Here is a 25,513-nt window from a genome sequence, read left to right as displayed (position 1 = left end):
CCAAGAGCCAGGTCTTCAAAAATCAGAAGTACAGCTGCGAAAACCAATCTTATTTACACCTAAATTAAACTTTCCCTTGCTTGTGGAGCCTCTGCAAAAAAGGAGATATAAATTGTCCTTTCTTCTTCATCTACAAAAAGTAGTTCTTATTTTAAAGAGCAGGATAATAATAGCCAGACATCTTTGTGATTTTGTTACTAAGAGAAAAATTCATTTATTTTCACAGGACAAATAAGAAGACCCAATTTGGGTAACAGAAGGACTACCTATCCTATTGTTAATATATATGGTTAGGCTAGAATCCTAACAGTCCACGCTGATATTTTTCAAATAAACTTTCTATAAATACTCTTACTAAGGTGTTATATTTTCCTTTCAAGCATAAGATGCATATACACACCTGAATCTTAAAAGAGCCTGACATTGACCATGCCCTATTCCATACAAACAGCACAATCACATCACTTTGCCACCTGCAAACTCTTCCTTAAAAATGACAGATGTGGGAAACTTAGGAAGATGTGAACCCTAGAGTAATTTGCTTCTATTTTTTTAACTGAGTTCAAATTTCAAAATTCTCATTTAAAAACTTCAGACAATTGGTTTGGGTGGGAGAAGAAACCTAATGCGTCTGCTGGCACAGTTCCAGCCTCTGTGTCATCACCCTACATTCCTGGGAAGAGCTCCATTACCTGGAGGTGACAAAGCTAAAATGCAGTTTAAACCAAAGTGATTGAAGAAGATGGAAAACGCTCAACATGCAAAACAGTGGAGACACTTTAATCAATATCTACAGTCAGCCACTGGTTAAGACAATGAAGAAAAGCATCATAAGTTTCCAAGTCCAGATCTAAAAGAAATTTGGATTAGCCTAAATGAAATCAGGCAAGAAAATTTTAAAAGCTGAGGTTTTCCTCAGAAAATGTAATAAGATCTATCCTTTATCTTTTGAATTTCATAATAATGTATATGTGAGAAAACCCTCCAAATGCAATTCCCGAAGATTGAAAGCCTATGTTCTTCCTTTCTAAGTCTAGTATTAACAGGGGGAATTTAAGAGGAAAATAAAGAACATAGTACCAGTAAACTTGGTAGGGAGAAGGATACTAATTCTTAATTTTCAAAATTATGTCTAGATATGTACTTATATATTTAAATCATGAGGTACAATTATTTTAAGAGAAGATGATTGCTTTACATGTCTTGAGTATCTGACTGCCCCCTATCAGCCATTGTAGCAACATAAAAGAAACATTACCATGAATTATTTGGGGTTCCTCCATATCACAGCTAATACGATTGTGGCTTCATGACATTATTCAGTCAGCATCAGTCAGAGGCTGATTTAACACAGCAAGATACAACTTTGTCACAAGAGGAGCTGCTTAAGAATGGTGTACAATGCAGGAAAGTATTCACCACTATATCCTATAGTTCTGAGTATGTCCAGTTGATCTAATCCAAAAAGAATCATACACAAGGATTATTATCTGATTACAAGAAATTTGTTTAAAAATTAAATAAGAGCAATTCTTCTCCAAATTCCATTAGAGTTCTTGATCCTCCCATTCCTATCCCCAAAATATACTGATCTTCAACCCATACAAATACATTAGCAGGCCCAAAAATTTATTGCTGAAGCCAATCCTCCCCACCCCAACTTTCTCATGGCCACCTAAGCATGCATTAAGGGCTTCTAGAGAAGAACCATATATGAATTCATTTGCTCAACTATTTAATGCCTCTATCAAATATCTTAGCATAGAGAGTCCAAAGATATCTAGTATTGTCAGACAACCAGAGCACAGTGATTATGCTGGGCATCTGAGTACCAAAAGTGCCGAGTGAATATATAATAGTGAAACCCCCCTGAAGGGCAGAACTTAGCCAGTGTCCTCTGCTCTCTCTCCTTGTAAGACTGGCTTCACCCTCTGCCACGCTATTAAACTGCTACAGTGCATTCTTCTGTCAAATGTCCCAGCAATTTGTGAAATGGAGGAGAGATTTAAAGATTTTCCAAAGAACATAATTGCCAAGTGCTTTCTGGTCAGATAGAAATTGGGAGGCACTATTTCCTGACTGACCCTTACCAAATGCATGCTTTTCAGACTACTATCAAGTCATCAGAAGAAAGAAAAGTATATATACCAGTCTAGAAATACTATTCATACTTGTAATAAAAGGAAGAACTAAAAAGTAAGTGATAAACTTAAGGCTATTCTGTATGGACCCGTTGGACCAATGATCATTTTCAGGAAATATAATTGGTTTCACCTGAAAAATGGCTGGTGCTTGCCCCAGATAAGTGGTCTGTAATTTACTTGCACTTTACAAAAGGCTGCTGATTAAATAGTATATAAAGAATTTACCCAGAAGGTTAGTAAATATGGACTCAAGATCAAGATCTTTTGGCATGATAAAAAACAGCCTGGCTAAGGTACAGAGGGTAAGGAAGCAATTTAGCCTAGAAATGAATGACCAGTCAAATGTCACAAGTCTCAATATTAAAACCAGTTTGCTTATTTACTTGAAAGATTAAAGTCTTGAAGGAAAAGGTAAGAGAGTGATGCCATTTCTGATATAAAGCTCAAGAACTCTCAATTTCAAGTTCTCATTCATGGAGAGTTAGATGAAGAAGGATGAAAGCTATGCTTTATAGTGTATGCACCACCCATAATTGAAACTGCATCTGGTGCAAAAAGCATGAGCAGAAATGTAGCCTTGTAGAATAAGTTTACCCAGAGAATGCAGTGGGTAGAATGAAAAAACATCAAAATGTCAGTTCTTACTCTATCTCAGAGAGCCTTCCGACCCCAGTTTTCTGTCGTTTAGTGAAAACAAAGTTAGCCAAAGTAGTCTTCTGCCTCAAACATCTGAATTTGGATATACGGTAATCAATCACAAATCAGTTCTGTATCTTTAACTGTCTCTTATTCAGAAAGTCCTAGCATTGTTCAAAAAACTTGTTTTTTCTAAACACAAAGACCTTAGAGATAAAAATAATAAGTACAAGTCCAGATTGGAATTGAAAGCTAGTATAGATTTATGCAATAGTAATACTATTTTGTCCATATCCTGAGATTTTCTCTGCTCACTGAGGTAGCCAAAATAATTAGATGCAGGCATTTTCAGTATTTAAAAACAAACAAAATAACCTATCCCTTTGACACAGAAGAGTAACATAATTTCAAATTTAGAAAGGATCTAAGATATTTATTTGCTTGATACCCTCATTTTACAAATCATAAAACTATAGCCCTACAGTGTCACTTACTCAGGACCAGGCAGGCAGGATTTTAATACCCAGAGCACAGAATTCATATCTTATCACTCTTACCTGTTTTCCTTTTGCTTTACATCCTTCAACAAATCTAGGGGTTACAGCTTAAAGCTCAGTACTCTATGTTACATTACTGTATATAAGCAGGATTTGAGAACTTTGGACAAATGTTAATAAAATACTGTATTTTTCGCTCCATAAGATGCATTGACATTTCCCCTCCATTTTGGGGGTGAAAAAAAGTGCATCTTATGGAGTGAATATTGTGTCATAGACCATGAAGTGTATCATCTGACCTGTCGCAGTGGCAACAGCTGTTAGAAGAGGAAGTGGTGGGCCACACAAAATCCCTGGGGATGCTTAATTGTCCCACTTTACTGCTGAATCTCAGGGTGTCTGGTCAGTTGCTGTCTGCCTCTGCCCATCACTGGGGACCTGGGAGAATGAAGAGAGCCACCTGACACTCGCAGCTACAATTACCGACCTGTTGAATCAGCTGAGGCTAATAATGGGTATGAGGCACAGAGCCAATTGCCAATTGTCTTTGACACTGGGTGCGGTCTGTGTCAGTAGAACCACCTCCAATCACCAATCTCTGTGTCTTATGTTCTGCCAGTCTGAGAGGCAGATGGGTGGAGCTGAAGTAACATGTTCTTGGCTGGCGACTGGCTCCCTTGGATGATACAGCTGTCTCTTCTACCTCCATTCTGTTTCCAGTGCACGCCAGATTTCTGTGTGAGGAGGCCAGCAGTAACTGGGTGAGCAGCCATAAATGCTGAAGTTTGTAGTATAGAAAGGCAGTTATGGCGGGGTCACTATTCTAGTAGTAACACAGGCACTGAGGGGATTAAGGGATATCACTAGCCATAACGAGCACTGGGGCTAGTCCACCAGAACCTGTAACTAGGGTAGTGATACTCTCAGTGACTATTACAACTAGTGATACCTCTTAACTCCCTCAATGCCTATTATTAAAGGCCCCATAAATTCTGACACTAGCGATGAGGAGTTTTGGGGTTTCCAGAAAACTAGAAGAGCACTGGAACCTTAAAGTCTCTCCTCATTTGTTAATGACAGTGATGATGGTTCTTAATACCACTGTTGACCACTGTTCACTTTACATGGTTGAAATATTATTCTGTCATATTTTATTAAATATTTTAGTACATCTTTTGGTTCAGAATTTATTTTCTTGTTTTCCTCCTCTAAACCTAGGTGTGTCTTATGGTCAGGTGCATCTTATAATGAGAAAAATATGGTATCTATGGAATTAAACCATGCTAGCTCTCACCCACATAAATATAATCCTTTGCCAACTTCTAGCATTACCTTAGGCCAGCAATGTTCAACTAGTGTGCCATGGGCACACTGGTGTACTGCAGGAATTTTTAAAATATGCAACACCTGACTGTTTAGTCAGGGGCACTGATTTATTTTCCCTTAGAGTATCAAATTAAAAAATGACTACAGCCAACACAACAATAACTGCCCGGTGCAAATGAATCAAAATAATGCCTACCTTTTTTTTTTTTTTTTTTGGCATATTGGCAAAATATATATTTTGGGGTGTGCTGCAGAATTTTAGTAATTAGTTTATGTATGCCGTGAAATGAAAAAGGTTGGAAATTGCTACCATAGGCAATTGTAGCAACCATGTGATCTATTCTTCCAAGCTCTTATAGTTTCTTTACCTCGTTAACTCTAATGGTTTTCATCTCCACTGCAAGCACTATAGGTAATTCCCTGAAAAATTCTCTCACAAGCAATTGCAGTCTCCTTATCGCCTCTCCTTCCACTGCATTGGCTTTACAAATTCACTGTCAGAGGTTAATCCTATGATTTACCTCCTGTGTACCCATATTCATCGTCCTGGCTGCCCTAGAAAATACCATAGCATCACTTGAGTCAATGCCAAGACAGATTCAAGAATTATAATTTTAGTGGCCCATTCAAATCTCTATGATCTTGTCTGGCAAATTTCATTTTTATTCTGTTAGTATCTTTTTCAAAATTACACCACGTTACTTAAGTATGTTAACCCAAGATTTTTGTATTCTTCCTCATCAAATGATGAGCTCCTCGTCGGCGTCGGCGGCGGCGGCGGCAGCCGTCCGTCTCGAGAGACGATGGTGTAGCTTCTTAAGAGTCTATCTGCACCGCCGAGAATGGCTGTGCAATACCTCTTCAGGGGAAAGGCTAAGGGAGTAAACCCCGACAGAAAATCCGGAGTCGGAGTCCCTAAGGCGGTTCGACGTTGTAGTCAACACCGGCAACTCCTGCGGCGCACCTGAAGCCAAGCTGTATTGACTCCGTCTTTCCCTTGGACCCTTCAGCTGCGAAGATGAGTTCCTACTTCACAAAGAAAGCACAGGTGAATCCGGATAGAAGGCTTCCATTGCCCCAGGGCCCTCCCCCTAGAGGAATGCTGACCTCTGTTTGCACTTACTTCTCTCCACTGTCAGGGGATGGGGTGGGTCATCTCCCTGCACAAAATCAGCTTCTATTCCAAGATTCTTTGCCTCTCTCCCTTGCTCTGTTTTCTAACACTTCTTTATATCAATTAATTACCTCTTCCCTTTCTGTATCTTCAGCCTCTTCAGGTCAACTATTACCCTTTTCCTCAATTTTTAAAACTGCCTATGTTCTCTTGTACTTCTTAAAAAGCAAAGCCATCCTTTGACCCTGTGTGTCACTTAACGCTACTTTTTTCTCTGCTTCCCAGTAATCTGCCCCTTGGTTAAATGTTGCTTCTTCCCAGGGGCCTGTTATCTCTCCACCTATTTTCTCATCGTACTTTCTCTCTGCAGAGGCATCTTTTCCATCCTCCTGATTTTACTCTGCCTCACATGCTTATAGCTCTTACTCTTGACTTAGATTTGACATCTAACTGTGTCATTTTCTATTTCCCTAAGGCAAAAGCTTTGGTTACTAATTTTAGATATTTGTTTTAAGAATCTATTTAATGTTTTTTGGCCGGAACTGCCATCTTTCAGTAATTCGCCAAAATGACTAACACAAAGGGAAAGAGGAGAGGTACCCGCTATATGTTCTCTAGGCCTTTTAGAAAACATGGAGTTGTTCTTTTGGCTACATACATGCGAATCTACAAGAAAGGTGATATTGTAGACATTAAGGGAATGGGCACTGTTCAGAAAGGAATGCCCCACAAATGTTACCATGGCAAAACTGGAAGAGTCTACAATGTCACCCAGCATGCAGTGGGCATAGTTGTAAACAAGCAAGTTAAGGGCAAGATTCTTGCCAAGAGAATTAATGTACGTATTGAGCATATTAAACACTCAAAGAGTCGAGATAGCTTCCTGAAACGTGTGAAGGAAAATGATCAGAAAAAGAAGGAAGCCAAAGAGAAAGGTACCTGGGTTCAACTGAAGCGTCAGCCTGCTCCACCCAGAGAAGCACACTTTGTGAGAACTAATGGAAAGGAGCCTGAGCTGCTGGAACCTATTCCCTATGAATTCATGGCATGATAAGTGTGAAAAAGTAATAAAAGACTTCTGTACTGATAAAAACAAAACAAAACAAAAAAAAAAAAAAAAGAATCTATTTAATGCCATAAATTTCCCTCTGAACTCTGCTTTCCTGATATTCCACAAATATCAACAAGTTGTATATTCACTTATATTTAGTGGAAAACATTTTTTAATTTCTTTTGAGACTTCTTTGACCCATGTATTCTTAGAAGTATTTTATTTAATATCCATAGATTTGGGGGATTTTTTGGCTTTCTTCATGTTATTGGTTTCTAGTTTAAGTCTATATTATCTGAAAATATATTTTGTATGATACTTATTCTTTTAAATTATTATGGTGTACATGGTATATTTTATGGCTCAAAATGTGTTATATCTGTAGGCACTGGCCCAGAAGGCTGCCATAGAAACACTGTGACTCATGGGCCCTGATCGCCTCTGCCGGGCCTCAGGGATAAATTTGGTTACAGACACCAAGAAAAAAAAAAAAAAAGAAGAAGAAAAGAAAAAAGGAAGAAAAAAAAAGAAAAAGAAAAAAATGAATGTGTTATATCTTGGTGAATATTCCATGTACACTGGAGAAGAATTTGAGTTCTTTTATTGTTAGATGGAATATGAATGTTAAGTAGGTCAGGTTGATTGATATTGAAGTTCAAATCATTAATATACTTACTTGCTTTGTTATCTATCTGCTTGATCTATCAATTAGTGACTGAGAATATTGAAATTTCTAATTATAACAGTAGATTTGCCTTTTTCTTCTTTCAGTGCTATCAATGTTTGCCTCCTGTATTTTGATGCTTTTTTGTTAGATGTCTAGACATTAAGGATTGTTTTATCTTCTTGTAGAATTTACCTTTTTATCATTATGTCATGACCCCCTTTATTCAGATACTCTCTCTTATTTTAAAATCTTGTTTGTCTGAAATTAATATAGCTACAACAACTTTCCTTTGATTGCTGTTGTCATGGTGTATTTTTATTCATCTCTTTACTTTCAACCTGACTCTTTATATTTATTTTTTCTTTTTTTATTGTATTTTCCATTACCATTTAGTCTCCTTAAAACCCCATCTATCCACCAATCATCACACTGTTGTTTATATCCATGAGTGCTTTTTCCTCTTTATATTTAAAGTGGAATTTTTGTAGACAAAATAGAATTTGGTCCCGTTTTTTAACCATGCTGATAGTGTCATTTTTTATTTTATTTATTTATTTGTTTGTTTGTTTGTTTGTTTGTTTGTTTTTAGAGAGAAAGGAAAGGAGGAAGAAAGAGAGGGAGAGAAGCATCGATGTGCAAGAGAAACATCAATCAGTTGCCTCTTGTACACCGCCAACTGGGGACCTGGCCCACAACCCAGGCACAGGCCCTGACTGGGAATCCAACCTTCAACCTTTTGGTTTGCACGAAGATGCCCAACCCACTGAGTCACACCAGTCAGGGCTGATAATGGCTTTTAATTGGTATATTTGTACCATTCATTAATATAGTTGGATTACTATCTACCATGTTTGTTACTGTTTTACATTTGATCTTTTCTTTCTTTCCCTTTTTTCTGCCTTCTCTGCTTCAAATTGAACAGTTTATATGTTTCTCTTTCATCTCCTCTCTTAGCCTATCAAGTATACTTTAAAAAAATACTATTGACCTAGGGTTTACAATATATATTTTAAGCTAGTCTGTGTCCACTTTCAAATAACATTATACTGCTTTACATGTAGTATAAGTACCTTACAACAAAATATCCCCAGTTCTTCCCTTTGATATGTTATGACATTTCTGACATTGATTTCACTAATCCATATTTGATAATCACCAGTAAACTATTATTATAGTTGTTTTAAACAGTTATCTTTTAGCTTAAGAATGAACAAAATAAAAGATTTTATTTTACCTTCAATCATTACTTCTTTGATGCTCTAACTTTCTTTATGAGATCCCTGTTTTTGACCTAGATTATATTTCTTATGCCTGGAGAAATTCTTTTAATCTTTCTTGCAGAAAATATCTGTTGATTATAAATTCCCTCAGTTTTTCTTTGTCTGACAATATCTTTATTTCTCCTTTACTTCTAAAGAATAATTTCACTGAATGTTAAATTCTAGGTTGGTGGTTTTTCTTTTTCAATACTTTAAGTATTTCCCTCCTTTCTTTTCCAACTTCCATGGTTTTGATTAAAATTTGGGTTTAATTTTTATTCTTGTTCCTTTATATGTAAGATAATTTTCCCCTCTGGCTTCTTTAAATATTTTCCTCTTGTCTTTGATTTTCTATAGTTTGAATATGATATACCTAGGTATGTATGACTTGGTTTGTTATTCATCCTGCTTGGTGCTCTCTGAGCTTCTTGGATCTACGGTTTAATTTTGGGAATTTCTCAGCTATTATTTCTTCTCCCCCGTTCTTCTTTTATTTCTAGTTACACATATGCTACCTATTGATATTGTCCCTGAATTCTTAAATGTTCTGTTTCATTTTGTTTTTATTCTATTTTCCCTTTGCAATTAAGTTTGGGAAATTCCCATTGCCCTCCCTTCAGGCTCATTTGTTTCCTCAGTCATGTCTAGCCTACTGGTGCGTACACACATAGAAGGCTTTCTTTATTTTTTGTTACAGTATTTTTTTATTTCTAGTATTCCTTTTTATTCTTTCTGCTTATATTACTCATCTGTTCTTACATGTTGTCTACTTTTTTTTGGTTACAACCCTTAGCAAATTTATTATAATGTAAATACCCTGTCTGATAATTTTAATATTTGAGTCTGGTTGTGGTGATTTGCTTTGCCTTTGATATTGTGTTTAATTTTCTTGCCTTTGGTATGACTTCTAATTTTCTGTTGAAAGCTACACATATTGTACTGGGATATAGGAACTGAAATAAATAGGCCTTTATTGCGAGAATTTAATGAACCTGGTTAGGAGTTATATTGAGTTTAATGTTTGCCAGAAGCTTCAAATTTCTCTTGTGTCCTTTTTTGGGACTGCTCTTGACTTTGGGCTTCTTAAAGTACTCCTCAGAGAAAATCTGCATCTTGCAACTCTTTCAGCTATAATCCATTGTTTATACTGTGGCCTGTTAGGAGGCTGGTAAAGTGCAGGGGAGGTGAGCCTTCTACAATCTTCTGATTAAATCTCAGTCTTTTACTGGTTCTGTATCTCTGGGCTCCTCCAATGCCAGCCCCTTACTCCCTTTCCTCCCCGTGGCATTTACAATCTATTCTCTGAAGGAAGCCCTAAGCTGTGCTATTTTCTTCCATTAGGTGAGAGAGAAAAACGGGAGGAGCCTGAAATTGAAGAAACTCCCTTCCTCCAGCTGAAATAACATTTTAGCAGTCTTTTGCCTAGAGAGCAGATTTTTGTTATGAAGAATACCCTGGATGTATTTCACAATTATTACTCATTAGCAACCCTTGCCAGAGCCATGAGGGGACATTTCTCAGATCTTCACCCTTAACATTAGTGCCACAAGAGCTTAAACTACCAACCAAAATAGTTGAAAGCATTATAGAAGAAAATGTACTTAAACCACTGAAGTTATTACTGGTATATAATACTCAATAAGTACTTGATTTTACTGTTTTAGTAATAACAACTCTAGGTTCTACATTATATTTACGGACTACAGAAATAATTAAATTGTTCTCACAGGGCCAACTCTCTGGAAGGAAAAACAGATATATAACACATAATTAATACATATTATGATCATTTTATAATATGTAGTAGCTGAATCTAACTGAGGAGAGTAAGGAAAGGTATATTGGGGATATATTTCATTCTATTTTCTAATAAAGTTATAAGTTAGTGACCCAATATTTATTTAGCATCTATGACTCGGCTATCACTTGGTTAAGATTTTTTTTAATACTTAGCCTGGTCCTAACTTTATATTTTGATCTTCAAAAGCAGAATGAGCAAGTAGTAGTGTTTTTATTTTAGGAAAACAGGGGTTCAATGAAGACAAGTGACTTTCTCGAGTTTACACAAGATAATTCTAAAATAGAGACCAGAATTCAGGACATGTAAATTTTAGAGCAGCCTCTGTCAATTATACTAGACTAAATATTTTTACTCCTATGTAAATGAATTGAAACATTCTGTATTTTTTCTCTCAGATATAACAGTCACTCAGCTCAAAGTACTTTCAAAAAGAAAAGGGTGAGAATTTCCCATATCAATAATATGTTTTCAGACAGATTTGTTATCTAGGGCTTTCTAAATCAGCTAAAAAGTTTCACTTGAAAAATGATCATGTTGCAATACCTAATTGTTCCAGTATATTTTTCACAATTCTAAACTGAGTCACAACTAAAGAAAAGACTAGGTTGTACACTGTGAAATGAGTGGGTAATTGGATCTTATAGGAGTCAAAATACCTACACAATCTAAAGTGAGTATAAAATTGGAAAATTAGTACTCACTTCACTTACCTCAGCACTTAAATCACCTACAGTACAGAAAAGGCCATTCCAAATTATTAGAGCTGCTCTGCTGGGAAATAATAGATTAAACCATCACTTGGTTTCTCTGTATTGAGGATAATAATACATGATATATATTGAAGAAATGGCTTATAGAACTGCCCTGAAGTGACCGAGAAAAATTGTCTGGGTTCCAAATGGAATTAATCCATTTTTTGCCAATAAAGTGGAGTACATTCAATACACAAGGCGATCATATTGTCTTACCAAAAACACCTCTGCAAAACTGAATTTTATAAGTTTCCATTTGCAATTGGTATAACAATGCTAAATTTTCTCCCAGGAAAATTTAGCAGTAATGACTAAATAGGTAAAGGATAAATTCCTTATTGGCTTTGATGCTTTGGAATACATAGCATATTAATTATCTGCTAAGTAGCCATCCCAAAGAGGGACTCTGAAATTAAATTTGATTGAAATACAAATATTCAGTTGCATACATATAAACTGTAATTAACACATACTTTCACCTTCTGCCTGGATTGTAGAACTGGAAAGTGTCACTCCCATCCTTTTACAACAGCAACAAAAATGAAAGCTAAAAAAACTGCAACTTTTCAATTTTTTTGTACCCATTAGATAGTTGAGGTCACAGGGAAACCAACTAGCCCAAACTCTAAGGAGATTTTTTTTTTTTTTTTTAAAGAACATGAGCACTTTTTTACCAGGGGCAAATATGTTGCCAGAGTTCAGTTAGAAGAAATCAGTCAGAATTGTTAGCAAATTTGCAGAGGTCAGTGTGAACTGGAGAAAGTGTGGAGCCTCTGGGAATCGAAGATACAGAATGAGTTCAGAAATACTTATAAGCTTTTCTTCATGAACCTCACCAAATGCTTACAGGAAAGGAAAGAACTATGGAAAGAAGGAAGGAAGGAAGGAAGGAAGGAAGGAAGGAAGGAAGGGAGGAAGAGAATAAGGAAAGGGAGGGGAAGGGAAAGGAAGGGAGGGGAACGTAGGGGAAGGGAAAGAAAAGGAAAGGCAGAAGGGAGAAAGAAAAGCTGATGATTCCAAAGAGGGCATCCATCAGGGTGCAGCCCTGGAAGAGGGAGACATCAACCACTGTGGGAATAACAAAAAGCCCTATGTAGATCCTTCTTCACTGTCTTCCTCATCACCACTAAGGAACAAAAGTCTTGGGGCAGGGAGGGAGGAGAAACTCTGTTGCCCCTAGGGTAGTGGTAAAAACCAATTCTATCTGGGAAAGAATATAAGGAAAAAAAAATGTGTCCATGGGAGAGGGACAGAAATGCATGCTGGGCTCAGAAAGAGTGCTGGAAGAGGACCAGGAGCACTAGGACTAAGAAAGCTACATTCCAGAGACCCAGAGGCACAATGCCTGCCTAAGATTAAGGCTTAATTAGAACAGAGAATTTCTCCCTTATCTAACAAGTATTTAATTATAAGTAACACTGAATTTGGCTAGAAGAGAGATAAGAGAAAGACAGGAAGTTGAAAAGAAGTTATGTAAGGCAAAGCTCATAGGGAAGACCCAAAGATGAGAGCTGAGCTTACCTTGGGAAAATCCTTCTGGTAAATGAGCCCTAACCCTAAACACAAAATATCTTAAAAGGAATTTGAAACTGTGGTTATCTTAACATATCCATAGCAATAACAAACTTTCTAACCCAGCTCAATTTCTGAATAGATTGGCTAATATCCCCACACTGCAGAAACAACAGAAGGAAAGGCAAACTCATTTCCAAGCATACAAACTTTTTTACCTCAGTCCCTACTGCCATGCATAATACATAAAGCTTTAACAACACAACTAATGAAGCATGTGAAGAAGCAAGAAAACCCTGCACACAGCCATGTAAAGAGAAATTACGTAGAACTAGACATTGAAAATATATCCACTTGTGCTAAATTTTAATATAACTATAATTTATATTTTGAAAGTTTTAATGGAAAAGGTGGAAACATGCATGATAAAATGGATAATTCCACAAGGAGATAAAAATCATAAGAAATAATCAAGTGGAAATGCTAGAAACATGCAAACAAACAAACCAGGAAGAGGAATGAGGAATGGTTGTGGTTCAAATCAACTGAGAAAAGAATCATTGACCTTGAAGATATATCAATATAAATCACCCAAACTGAAACACAAAGAGAAAAAAAAGTTAATAAATGTAAAACAGAACATCCAAAAGCATGGAGATAATATCAAAACTTTCTAACATTCACATTACTAGAATCACAGAAAAATGAAAAAAGAAGGTGGAAGAATTATTTTAAAATAAAATAAACTAGAATTTTTCAAAATCAATGACATACAACAAACCACAGGTTAAAAAAACTCAAAGAACACACAAAAAGGATGAAAACCAACACCACACACACACACACACACACACGCACACACACACACACACAGAAATATCATATTCAAAATGATAAAAACAAAAGTCAGAGGAAATCTTGAGAGTAGCCAGAAAAAGGCACTATTACAAAACACATTATATACAGAGAAAAAAAGAATTATGGCATACTTCTCATCGAAAACAGCAAACACCAAGAAAAAAATGGAGTGACAATCTTAAAGAGCTAGAAGAAAAAGTTTACCATCCCAGAAATAAATACCTAAAAGAAATATATCTTTCAAAAAATGGAGAAGAAATAAAAACTTTGTCAAAGAGACAAAAATTTAGAGTATCATTTTAAAGAAGCCTGCATTGTTATAAAAAAAAAAATGTTCTTTAGGAAGAAATATGTCACACAGAAATGTGGGTTTACAGAAATAAGTGAGATACTTGGAAAAGGAATAAAGATAAAAATAAAATTTGTTATTTTCTTGTTTTTACTATCTTTAAAGATAATCATTTAAACTAAAAAAACAGTAATGTATTGTGTGTTTATAACATATTTAAAAGGCAAATATCTGCCAACAAAAGTGCAAAGGATGAGAAGTAGAAATTGCAAGGAAGAAAAGAAGGGAGAAAAAAATGTTGATGATTCCAAAGAGGGCATCCATCAGGGTGCAGGCCTGGAAGAGGGGAACATCAACCACTGTGGGGAGAACAAAAAGCCCTACACAGATCCTTCTTCCTTATCTTCCTCATCACCACTTGGGGCAGGGAGGGAAGAGAAACTCTGTTGCCCTAGGGTAGTGGTAAAAACCAATTCTATCTGGGGAAGAATATAAGAAAAATAAATGTGTCCATGAGAGAGGAACAGAAACACATGCTGGGCTCAGAAAGAGTGCTGGAAAAGGATCAGGAGCACTAAGACTAAGAAAGCTGCATTCCAGAGACCCAGAGGCTGGGCTCAGAAGAGCTTAAATAAGAAATCAAAAGTGGATTTAAAAATGTTTTGAACTAAATGAAAATAAAAACGACATATAAAAATTTGAGTGATAGCACTAAAGAGTACTTTGAGGAAAATTTATTGCACTAAATATCTATGTTATAAAATGGTAAGACTCTCAAATTTTTAATTTTATAATTCATCTTAAAAGAACTGAAGATGATGAGTATATTAATCAAACAAGCAGAGGGAAAGAAATAATAAAGTTCAGAGTACAAATAAATGAAAAAAAAAATTCACAAAACCAATAGAGAAAATCAATAAAAACAAAAGATTGTTCTAGGAAATCAATAAAATAGATAAACCTCTAACCAGATCAGTCAAGAAAAGAGAGAAAATATAAGTTATCAGTATCAGGAATGAGAGAGGTTATATAAATAAAGATATCACAACTATTAAAAAATAAAAGGTGATTTTTATAAACATTATAGCAATAAATTTGATGACTTTCGATGAAGCAAATAAATTCCTTGAAAGACAAAATTTGTCAAAGATGACTCAAGAAAAAACATAATCTGGATAGCTATTTATCTATTTAAGGAATTGTATTTATAGTTAAAAAGCCTTTAGACAACAATTAAATAACACTCCAGACCCCATTGGTATCACTGGGGAATTCTACCTAACATTAAGGAATAAGTAATACCACTCTACACAAATCTTTTAGAAAATTGGACAACAAAAAATATTTTCTTATTTCACTTTATGAGACCAGCATTATCCTCATACCAAGACAAAGAAAGACATTATAATAAAAAAAAAGAATTATAAACCAATATCCCTCATGAACACAAATTTTAAAATTCTGACTAGAATTTTAGCAAATTGAATTCAAAAATATATAAAAAAGGATAATACAACATGATCGAGTAGGGGTTATTTTATATTTGAAAATTAATTAATGTAATTAGTCACATTAACAAAGAGGAAAACTATATGACAATCCCAATAGGCACTAAAAAGAAAAAAAGAAAAGAAAAATCCACTATCTATTTGTGTAAAAAACTGTCAGCAAACCAGAATGTCAGTCTCATAGATACAGTCTTTTAATCCCCACTGGGTCACATCAGACAGGGCCTTTGGCCTGGGGGATACTTCATGACCAACTGATAGAGCTGGATTTGTCACCTTGTGTGGGAATATCTTTCCCTGTTTCCTGCTTAGTGAGTTCTCTTTTGCTCTTTTTTAAAGTGTGTGCATTATTTGGCATGGGGCTAATACCACTGTTATATCTGTCTCCCAAAGCGAGGGATGAGGTTCTTTCATTACATCATGAGAAAGGTGCAAGTAGGCCATTTCCCACTGACCATGAGGGACCAATGCCTATTGAAGCTGATCTTCCTCTGTGTCTTCTCTGTGTAAGTAAAACATAGTTCTATCCAGGACTTAACTGCATTGTATTTTGCTTGGCCACTCTAATACCAACATGCAATACTGTATTATATACTTGAAAATTATTAAGAAAATAGATCCTAAATGCACACATACACATACAAAAGGTAATTTTATGAGGAGATGAAGATGTTAACTAAATTTTCTGTGGTAATCATTTTGGTAATATATGCATGTATCTAGCTGTCACATGTACACCTTTAATTTACATAGGCTATATGTCAATAATATCTTGATAAAACTGGAGAAAAAGAAAAACAAAATAGACCTGTTGAATAAAAATCTGAAGGAAAACAAGATAAATATATCAATGAAACAAAATAGAGATTCCAGAGTATATTCACACATACAGGTACAATAGACTTTTGACAAAGTTACAGAGGCAATTGAATGAGTAAAGATAGTCTTTTCCAGCAACGGTGCTAGAACAAATGGCTATTCATATGCAAAAGAAAAAGAAGAAAAAAGAAAGAAAAGGAAATTTCATCCTTACCTTACTCCCTATATTAAAATTAACTCAAATCATAGACCTAAATGTAAGATCTAAAACTATCAAACTTTTACAAGAAAACATTGCAGAAAAATTATTGTGACAGTGGATAGGGCAATTTTTTTTGTTATTTCACTAAAATATGACCCATAAAAGAAGAATAAAATTGTACTTTATCAAAATAAAAAGGGTTTGCTCTATGAAAAACACTACTAAGAAGATGAAAAAATAAGCCATAGACAATTTTATACTTATAAATAACAAACCTCACAAGATACTTGTTTCCAGAATACAAAAATAGCTTTCAAAGCACGCCAATAAGAAAACAAACAGTCCAGTATAAAAATGGTCAATTAGCACATGAGAAAATGTTTGACTTTGTTTGCAATTAAGGAAATATAAATTAAAAATGCAATGAGATACTGCACACCTATTAGAATGGGTAAAATTTTTAATTAAAAAAAAAAAACTTATACTAGTGAGGCTGCAGAGCAACTCATTAATTAAAAAGGATCAAACCCTGGCTGGGTGGCTTAGTTGGTTAGTGTCCTCCAGTACACCAAAAGGTTGTGGGTTTGATCCCTGGTCAGGGCACTTATCAAGATTGCAGTTTCAATCCTCAGTTGGGGTGTGCATGGGAAGCAACTGATCAATGTTTCTCTCTCACATCCATTTTCTCTTCCCTTCCCTTCTCCTTCTTCTTCTCCTTCTCTTCCTTCTTCTTCTTCTTCTTCTTCTTCTTCTTCTTCTTCTTCTTCTTCTTCTTCTTCTCCTTCTCCTTCTCCTTCTCCTTCTCCTTCTCCTTCTCCTTCTCCTTCTCCTTCTCCTTCTTCTTCTTCTTCTTCTTCTTCTTCTTCTTCTTCTTCTTCTTCCTCTTCTTCTTTCTCTCTCTCCCCTCCCACCAGCCACCAATCTCAATCTCAATGAAATTTGTTAATTGAAAAAAGGGCCACCAAAATACATAGCATACTATTCAATTCATATGACACTCTGGAAAAGATAGAACACTACATATAGAAAATATTAGTGGTTGCGAGGGATTTGGGTGGAGAGAAATGCAGACTTCCAGCAAATTTAGGCTGAGTAAATTTTAGGAGTCATAGAACTATATCTGTATTAAATGTAATGGTTATGTTCTGTACCATGATTATGGTGTAAATACAGTAATGTAAGGATTTGTCAAAATCTATAGAAATACACACCACAAAATGTGAATTTCACTGTAATGTAAATTTAAAAATAAATTTTTAAATAAACTAAAGTTAAATCATGTAAAGAACTTTTTAAAGCCTATGGGGTAAAAAAAAAAAAAGTGCTAGAAAGTTTAATTTAAATTTTTATTCTAATGGAAAGACATGATATAAAAATATTATATATACTAACAGAAAATTAAATATTCAAAAATACTGCATAATTCAATGAAAAGAACATTAGAGAAAGCACCAGAAGATTCATTCTTAATCCTGAACTTGTACCACCTTCCTATGTGTCCTTGCACTTGTCCTTCTCAGTTCCATCCAAAGTAATATAACTGGTTAGTATTTTGTAGCAGAATGACATGGACTTTTCAGTTGGTCAAACTGGCCTCATTTCAAATCCTCTCACCTTCAATTTTACTTTTATGATGTTGAAAAGTTATGAAATTTTACAGAGTGTCAGAGTCCTCTATAATATGGCAATAAAATCCTAATGAGTAAATTGTTTAAGTTTAATAATGTGCTATATTGGTGAGGCTGTGTGGAAATAGACACCTACATGTGATTACAAATTTAAAAAAATATCTGCCAGAAGGAGAAGAGGAAGAGCAAGAAATTGAAAACTTAACTGAAAAAATAATGAAGGAAAACTTCCCTATTGGAGAAAGAAATAGACATACAAGTCCTGAAAGCACAGAGTCCCAAACAAATTGGACCCAAAGAGGGCCACACCAAGACACATCATAATTAAAATGCCAAAGATTAAAGATAAAGATAGAATCTTAAAAGCAGCAAGAGAAAAGAAGAGAGTTACCTACAAGGGAGTTCTTATAAGACTGTCAGCTGATTTCTCAAAGGAAACTTTGCAGGCAAGAAGAGGCTGGCAAAAAGCATTCAAAGTAGTAAAAAGCAAGGACCTACAAGCTAGATTACTCTATTCAGCAAAGCTATAATTTAGAATGGAAAGTGCTTCCCAGAGGCAGATAAAGTGCTTCCCAGACAAGGTAAAACTAAAGGAGTTCATAATCACCAAGCCATTATTACATGAAATGTTAAAGGGACTTATTTAAGAAAAAGAAGATCAAAACTATGAACCTTAAAATGACAACAAACTCACAACTATCAACAATTGAATCTAAAAAAAAAGAAGAAGAAGAAAAAACAAAAAACCTAAGCAAACAACAAGAACAGGAACAGAACCATAGATAGGGAAATCATTTGGAGAGTTTATCACCTGGGAGGGGGGAGGGGGAGCATGGGGGAAATTATGCAGGGATTAAGAAGCATAATTGGTAGGAACAAAATAGGCAGGGGGATGTTAAGAATAGTCTAGGAAATGGAGAAGCCAAAGAACTCATATGCACAACCCTAAAGGGGGAGTTGCTGGAGGGAAGGGGAGTATAGGGTGGAGGGGGGCAAAATGGGAAAATTGGGACAACTCTAATAGCATAATCAGTAAAGTATACTTTAAAAAATCTCTGATGGATAATAAGAAACTAATTATGAAGGCTACTTTGGTGGGAGTTTGAACAATGGGAATTTGGTGGGAAGGAGCAGGAGAGAATCTTTTCACATACTGCTTGGTAATGCATCATGTGAATGAATAAACAGTCCAAAGTACACATTTAAAAAAATTAAATAGATAAGCTATAGAGAGCCAATCCCAGGACCTGTAGCTCAGAAGGCATTCATAAGATATCCCAAGGGTGGCAGTGATAGTGGTAGGCATTGTCATAATAAAACCAGTTTAGAAAGAATTCTAGAGAATGGTGTTCATTCTGACATGCAGATACAGCTAGCTACAAAAGATCATCTGAACATAGTTTCATTGGTAGATGCTGTTTGGGTACTCTCAGCCTTTTGGTAATTTTCAAAGACATTTGCAAATCAAAACATCCACAACAGAACATCCTTATGAAACAGATATTTTACTTTCATTTTTCTAGTATTTCATTTTTTCTAATATAACATGCAAATTATATATATTTTAATGGGATGTTTTTCACAAGTCAACTTCTAAGTCTTATTCCTAAATTATCTGTTATTCAAAGTATTAAAATACTGGCCTTGCTATATAAAGTTTTGAACAAATATTTCAAGTCTTATTTACTTAAAAAAAAAACAATTTCTTTATAGCAGATTTTATTGCAATAAAAGGAAACATTTGAGTGTAGTGGCCTGCCACAAAGCACACAGTACATGGCAATTTAATGTAGCATGCTGTAATTCCTTGTGACTGCCTGCTTCCCTGTGGGAAAAGCATGCTGTCTGGTTTTCATGACAATTACTTTTTTAAAAGTGGGTACATTTATGCAATAAGAATTATGATGATGGAATATGTAGCTTCTTATCACCTCCTGGCAAACTTTCCCTTTTCCATTTCAACTTGTCATTGAGTTGTCATAAAAGTGCTCCCGTACTGGAGTGTATAGGACGCTGCCATTCATCAGCTATGGTCAACAGTCCTAACAAGGCAAAAGTTTTCCTGGCTTAGCTCTACCAATAAAATTTTATCATTGGAGTCTAGCATTGTCCAGGGAATTAATGGGTACAATTAATATATTGTGGGTGTTCCATTATCCAGTTCCCAGTCCAACATTTTATAGGATTCTTAACCACTGTCCAGGACAAACCACTATTTTAAAACACTTCATCCCTTCAACACTGGGTGGTGAACCAGAGGAAAAATTAAATTAATTAAGTTAAATCACTAGTAAATATTTTTAGTGCACAGAACTGTGATAGAGACCTCTCACTATACAAGAACATGTACACTTATTCTTGTTTGGCATCAGAGTTGCATCATGATGCTGAGGTTTACTTCCTTCAAAGATGAACTGAGTTATGTTCAGCAGAGAGTCTTTTCTATTTTTACTTATTTTAAAGCACTGTCACTCTTAAATGAATGCTAGTCCTCATTAGCATCTCAGTACTTCCACTGCATCAGCAAGTTAATGCAACTTAATTAACTGTATTTATTTTCTTTCATCCTCAAAGAAACCCTGAAAGATAAATAACTGTGTCCATTTTATAGACGAGGGAACTGAGGCTCAGAGAACTAAAGAAACTGGACCCAAATCACACAGCTGTTAAGTAGCAGAAATAGGATTAGAACCTACATCTTTGTGATTCTCCAAGTACGCTTTTTATAATATATCTTTTTCTTTCCTCAAGAACAAAACATAGCATTTTATCTTTTCTCTTCTCTTGTCCCTTACAGGAACACACTAATCTTTAGAAAACAATGTTATAATAAGTACGTAACATTGATGTACAATTCATGGCATTTCTACACATGCTTGGACTGTCTTTCTGATAATGCTTGTATAGCAAACAGCCTTGAAAGGTATAGTGTCTCCTTCTAGAGCAGAGGAAGATTTGTTTCCAGTCCAGGATAGTAAATATCATGACTCCCTGTGAAATAAAGTTTGGGCAGATTTTGCTTGTGGTCTCTTCAGAATATTCCGGTGTGGGTGTGGGTTTCTTGTAGGGGGTGGAGTAGAATTGAATCAGTGGAAATATAACCAACATAACAAACCAATGATAAAAGTTCTTGCTTCTTGCCATGCTGAGTAATAAAGTCTCAATAGTCTTGTATAGCTCGCTAAGTATTAACTTGCAAGCAGGGCAGAATTGCAGATCCTTCACAGTCCTTGACAATAGCAGATACCCAGTATACACCTATTGACTTTTTAAAGTACATTAGACAGTATTCAAATATTTTTCAATTTTATGAACCATTGATATATAAAAACTCTACGATGCATATTTTACTAAAGAATATTTTGCTTAGACATATAATTAATTTCCTTATACACAGTAACAGGATTCGAAACGACTGACAGAGCAGTCATATAAATGCCTCATCTCCTCTAGAATACTAAAGAGTAATTTCCATAAGAATGCAGAGAGGAAGAAAGCAAGCAAGAAAGAAGCAAACAAAGAAAAAAACCTAGTAAGTCCATTTACTAATTTGAGCAACTAGACTGTAGTGGGGTTATCAGAGTAATAATTATAATAAATAAAAAGAATCCTTTATTCCTTCTGCCCAAAGCAATGAAATTGAATTTAATATTTTATTTTAATTATGAACAGACAACATATAATATTTCATTCTAAAAAATAGATTTTTTTCTAACATCATTTTAAATCTATTATATTCCTAGTAAAGGTCCTCATATCAGCTGAGTCACAAGTAACCTGTCATCGTTTTTATGCAATTTATACCGCAAATATCAGCAAGAATTAATCATCCTCTATTTCTTTGCTCTCATATCATTTAACTTAATTAAAGGCCTCTAATCTTTAAACTCTTTTGACTTAATTTATAAGCATAATGGTGCAATGTGCACAATGGAAAGAGTGTACTGTTATTTAGAAAATAATATGGAGCAATTAAAAAAATAGACCAGGTTAAAGTAGATTAAAACAGCCTTTGAAGGGAGTAAAATCAAGAAGCTGGCATTAAAGAATTTTAGCACAGTTCACTTATTCCTTTCTAGGTTAGGTTTTGAACTATTAACATGCCTGTAAATTCTAATAGACTAGTAATTGGAAGAGAAACAGGGAAGGATAAGTTCTTGGAAAGAAAAGAATAGGTCCATTAAATATCGGCAAGTTTCTAATATTCAGTTGGAATTTGACAGCTGAATGTGCTGTTAGAAAAAGTGCAGGATAGACACAATACTCAGACTCCTGAATATCTGGTTTTGAAATATTTTTCTGTTTTCCCCATAAAGTCTACTTTTTCTCAAGACCACTTTATGTAGATGGCATAAGGGGAGTGGGGATGGGGTGGAAGCTGTTCATGAGCATTCTACCTGCTACAAGTAACCTGTGCCTTTTTCTGTGATTCAGACTGCAGCTGATAACAACTGTATTTTAAATCAATAGAGAGAAACTGGCCCTATTCTAATGTACTGTGTTTGACTCTTACTGTTTCCAGCCACCTCGTACCCTGCCAACTGCCTGCCCAGCCAGTGCTCACAAGCTTTAGTGAACATCACAATCACCTGGGGAGCTTGTCAAAACCGACTCTGAGCCCTGCGCCTTGATTTAGTGTATGGGACAGTGGCATGGATTTGCATTACTAAGAGATCCTGGATGATGTCCATGCTGCTCTTTCTTTAAGTAGCATCGTGGTACACAATGCCGTCAGGAGTGGGGATTAGGAAGTGTACAAGACTTTGAGGCTTTAACTTCTATTCTTTTCTCCTCATGAAGATTAATGTTAAGGTGGGTGGCAGGGGGGACAGGGAGAATATATTATCATTATAATAGCCATAGAGAAAAATGTTGCATTTTGGAATAAGTTTGAGTAAGAATTGTCAATTTTAGCATTACAAGGGCTATATTGAAGTTAGTTTTTTACCTTTAAAACTCCATTAAAGCCAAAATGATTATGTAGTAAATTATGACATAATTGGATATAAATGTGCTGTGTCTGATCTTCCCTGAGATGTTCTATATAAAACCATTTTCTGCTTAGTACAAGACTCAAAATATGGTAAATAGCTCACTATAATAATTATTATTATTACCAATAGCTAATTATCAAACATCTACTAAGGATTAAGGGTCAGGATGTTTTCTCCAATATTATCTCATTAAATATCATCATGGTAGAAATAGATGTCCCCAATACTAATTTGTTTATTCTGGCCATATCAGATGATCTGGATCTCTATACCTATAAAATTACCTACTAAAATCACAAAACGCTACTGGATTTAGCTAGGTGTAGACATAGCCTTTGAAAAGTGATTGCATTCCCAAGTAATATTTTTTCGGGTCAGCATTATCCTGATACCAAAACCAGAAAAAGACTTCACCACAAAAAGGAAAAATATTACAAGTCATGTTCTTGACTCCTGAACATAGGCTTAAAACCTTTAACTATAAAACTTCTAGGAGAAAGCATAGTAAAAATTATTTATGACTCAACACAACAAAGAGAAACCATTACCAACCAAATAAAATCACTAAAATTAAAAAGACTAATGGAAGCCCTGGCTGCTGTGGTTCAGTGGATTGAGCATCGGCCTGCGAGCCAAGTGTTGCTGGTTCGATTCCCAGTCAGGGCACATTACTAGGTTGCACGTCAGGTCCCTAGTTGGGGGCGTGTGAGAGGCAACCGCACATCGATGTTTCTCTCCCTCTCTTTCTCCTTTCCCCTCTCTCTAAAAAAATAAAATAAAATAAATAAACAAATGAATAAATAATTTTTTTTAAAGATTAATGAAAGTGCTGGTGAGGAGACAAAGCAACTGGAACCCTCGCTTATTGTTGATGGAAATGCAAAACAGTACAACCACTTCAGAAAATAGTTTGACAGTTATCTACAAAGCTAAGCATGCACTTATATAACCCAGCTTGGGTGATAGAGGAGGTTGTGCCACTGGACCCTACGGGACATCTACTACATTAAGCAACTCTACCAAGACAGAGTCAAAGAAGCTCTACCTAATATATAAAAACAAATACAGGGAAGCTGCCAAAATGAGAAGACAAAGAAATATGGTCCAAATGAAAGAACAGATCAAAACTCCAGAAAAAAGAGCTAAAAGAAATGGAGATAAACAATCTAGCATTGTTTAAAACACTGGTTATAAGGGTGTTCAAGGAACACAGTGAGGACCTCAATAGCATAAAAAAGATCCAGTCAGAAATGAAGGATACACTGATTAAAATAAACAATAATTTACAGGGAAACAACAGTAGAGTGTATAAAGCTGAGGTTCAAATCAATGACACGGGACATAAGGATGCAAAAAACAACCAATCAGAACAACAAGAAGAAAAAAGAATTTAAAAAATGAGGGTAGTGTAATAAGCAGCCTCTGGGACAACTCCAAGAGGTCCAACACTCTCATCATAGGGATGCCAGAAGGAGAAGAGAAAGAGCCAGAAATTGGAAATCTATTTGAAAAAATAATGTAAGAAAACTTCCCTAATTTGGTGAAGGAAATAGACATGCAAGTCCAGGAAGCACAGAGAGTACCAAACAAGATGAATGTATAGAGGCCACTCAAGACACATCATAATTAAAATGCCAAAGGTTAAAGGTAAAGAGAGAATCTTAAAAGCAGCAAGAGAAAAAACAGGAGTAGGAATAATCTATAGACTGAAAGAGATCAGTCATTTGTAATGTTAGACCATATCTAGATTATGATTCAAACAAACTATGAATGAAATGTGACATTTGTGAGATAATAATGTAAAAAATGGATAACATGAAATATTCTTAATTATGTCTGGAAATTTTACTGAATTCGTGATTATAAAAAGAGCCCTTCTGTTATGGAGATGTATACTAAGATAAATAAGAAATGAATGAGAGAGTTTAAAGCTAAAATAGATAGAGATAAAATAGAGTTGGCCATGAGTTTGTGATTGTTGAATCTGAGCAATGGGTACAAGGAGATTCATTAAATTATTCTCATCACTTTTTAAATGCTTATAAATTTCTATAATGAAAAAATTAAGGAGATGGAGAAATGCACAAATTTTTTTTAAAAAATTCTAGCTTATTTTAGCTGGCTCTAACAAACACATCACAATCTCAAACCTTAATATAGTCAGCACTTGAAGATATGAAGAGGCTTGATTGACCTTTATTATTTTTTCCTTTCAGATATAAATTTTCTTTGCCCTTTCTAATCTTGTAACTAATGAACTCTTCAGTTATACTTATCATTCAATATTTTAAAACCTAAGTTCCTTTCAGTGTGATCCTTCAAAATGATCTTTACCACCATCAACTTGCTCTTAGCCCTATTCCAGCACTATTAGTATCTAGAACTAAGCAATCTTATACAATTGGTCATAAAAATGTCTACCTTCAAAAGTGATCTCTAGTGCCCTGGCAGGTGTG

At 35.2% G+C, this 25,513-nt stretch overlaps 1 non-coding gene and 1 pseudogene across 1 annotated transcript; both read left to right on the top strand.

Annotated features, from left to right (window-relative positions):
- Positions 1-6,251: 6,251 nt before the first annotated feature.
- Positions 6,252-6,772, top strand: LOC150022050 (large ribosomal subunit protein eL21 pseudogene; annotated as a pseudogene).
- Positions 6,773-7,125: 353 nt separating this feature from the next.
- On the top strand, positions 7,126-7,247 carry LOC150022049 (small nucleolar RNA SNORA5). The gene has a single exon (XR_016513670.1). It is a non-coding gene; the product is annotated as a small nucleolar RNA SNORA5 (small nucleolar RNA).
- Positions 7,248-25,513: the final 18,266 nt, after the last annotated feature.

This window comes from Furipterus horrens, unplaced genomic scaffold (assembly GCF_987537825.1).
Source record: "Furipterus horrens unplaced genomic scaffold, mFurHor1.1.pri manual_scaffold_1, whole genome shotgun sequence".
NCBI classification, from domain to species: domain Eukaryota; kingdom Metazoa; phylum Chordata; class Mammalia; order Chiroptera; family Furipteridae; genus Furipterus; species Furipterus horrens.
This window is presented reverse-complemented; position numbering and strand designations above follow the sequence as displayed.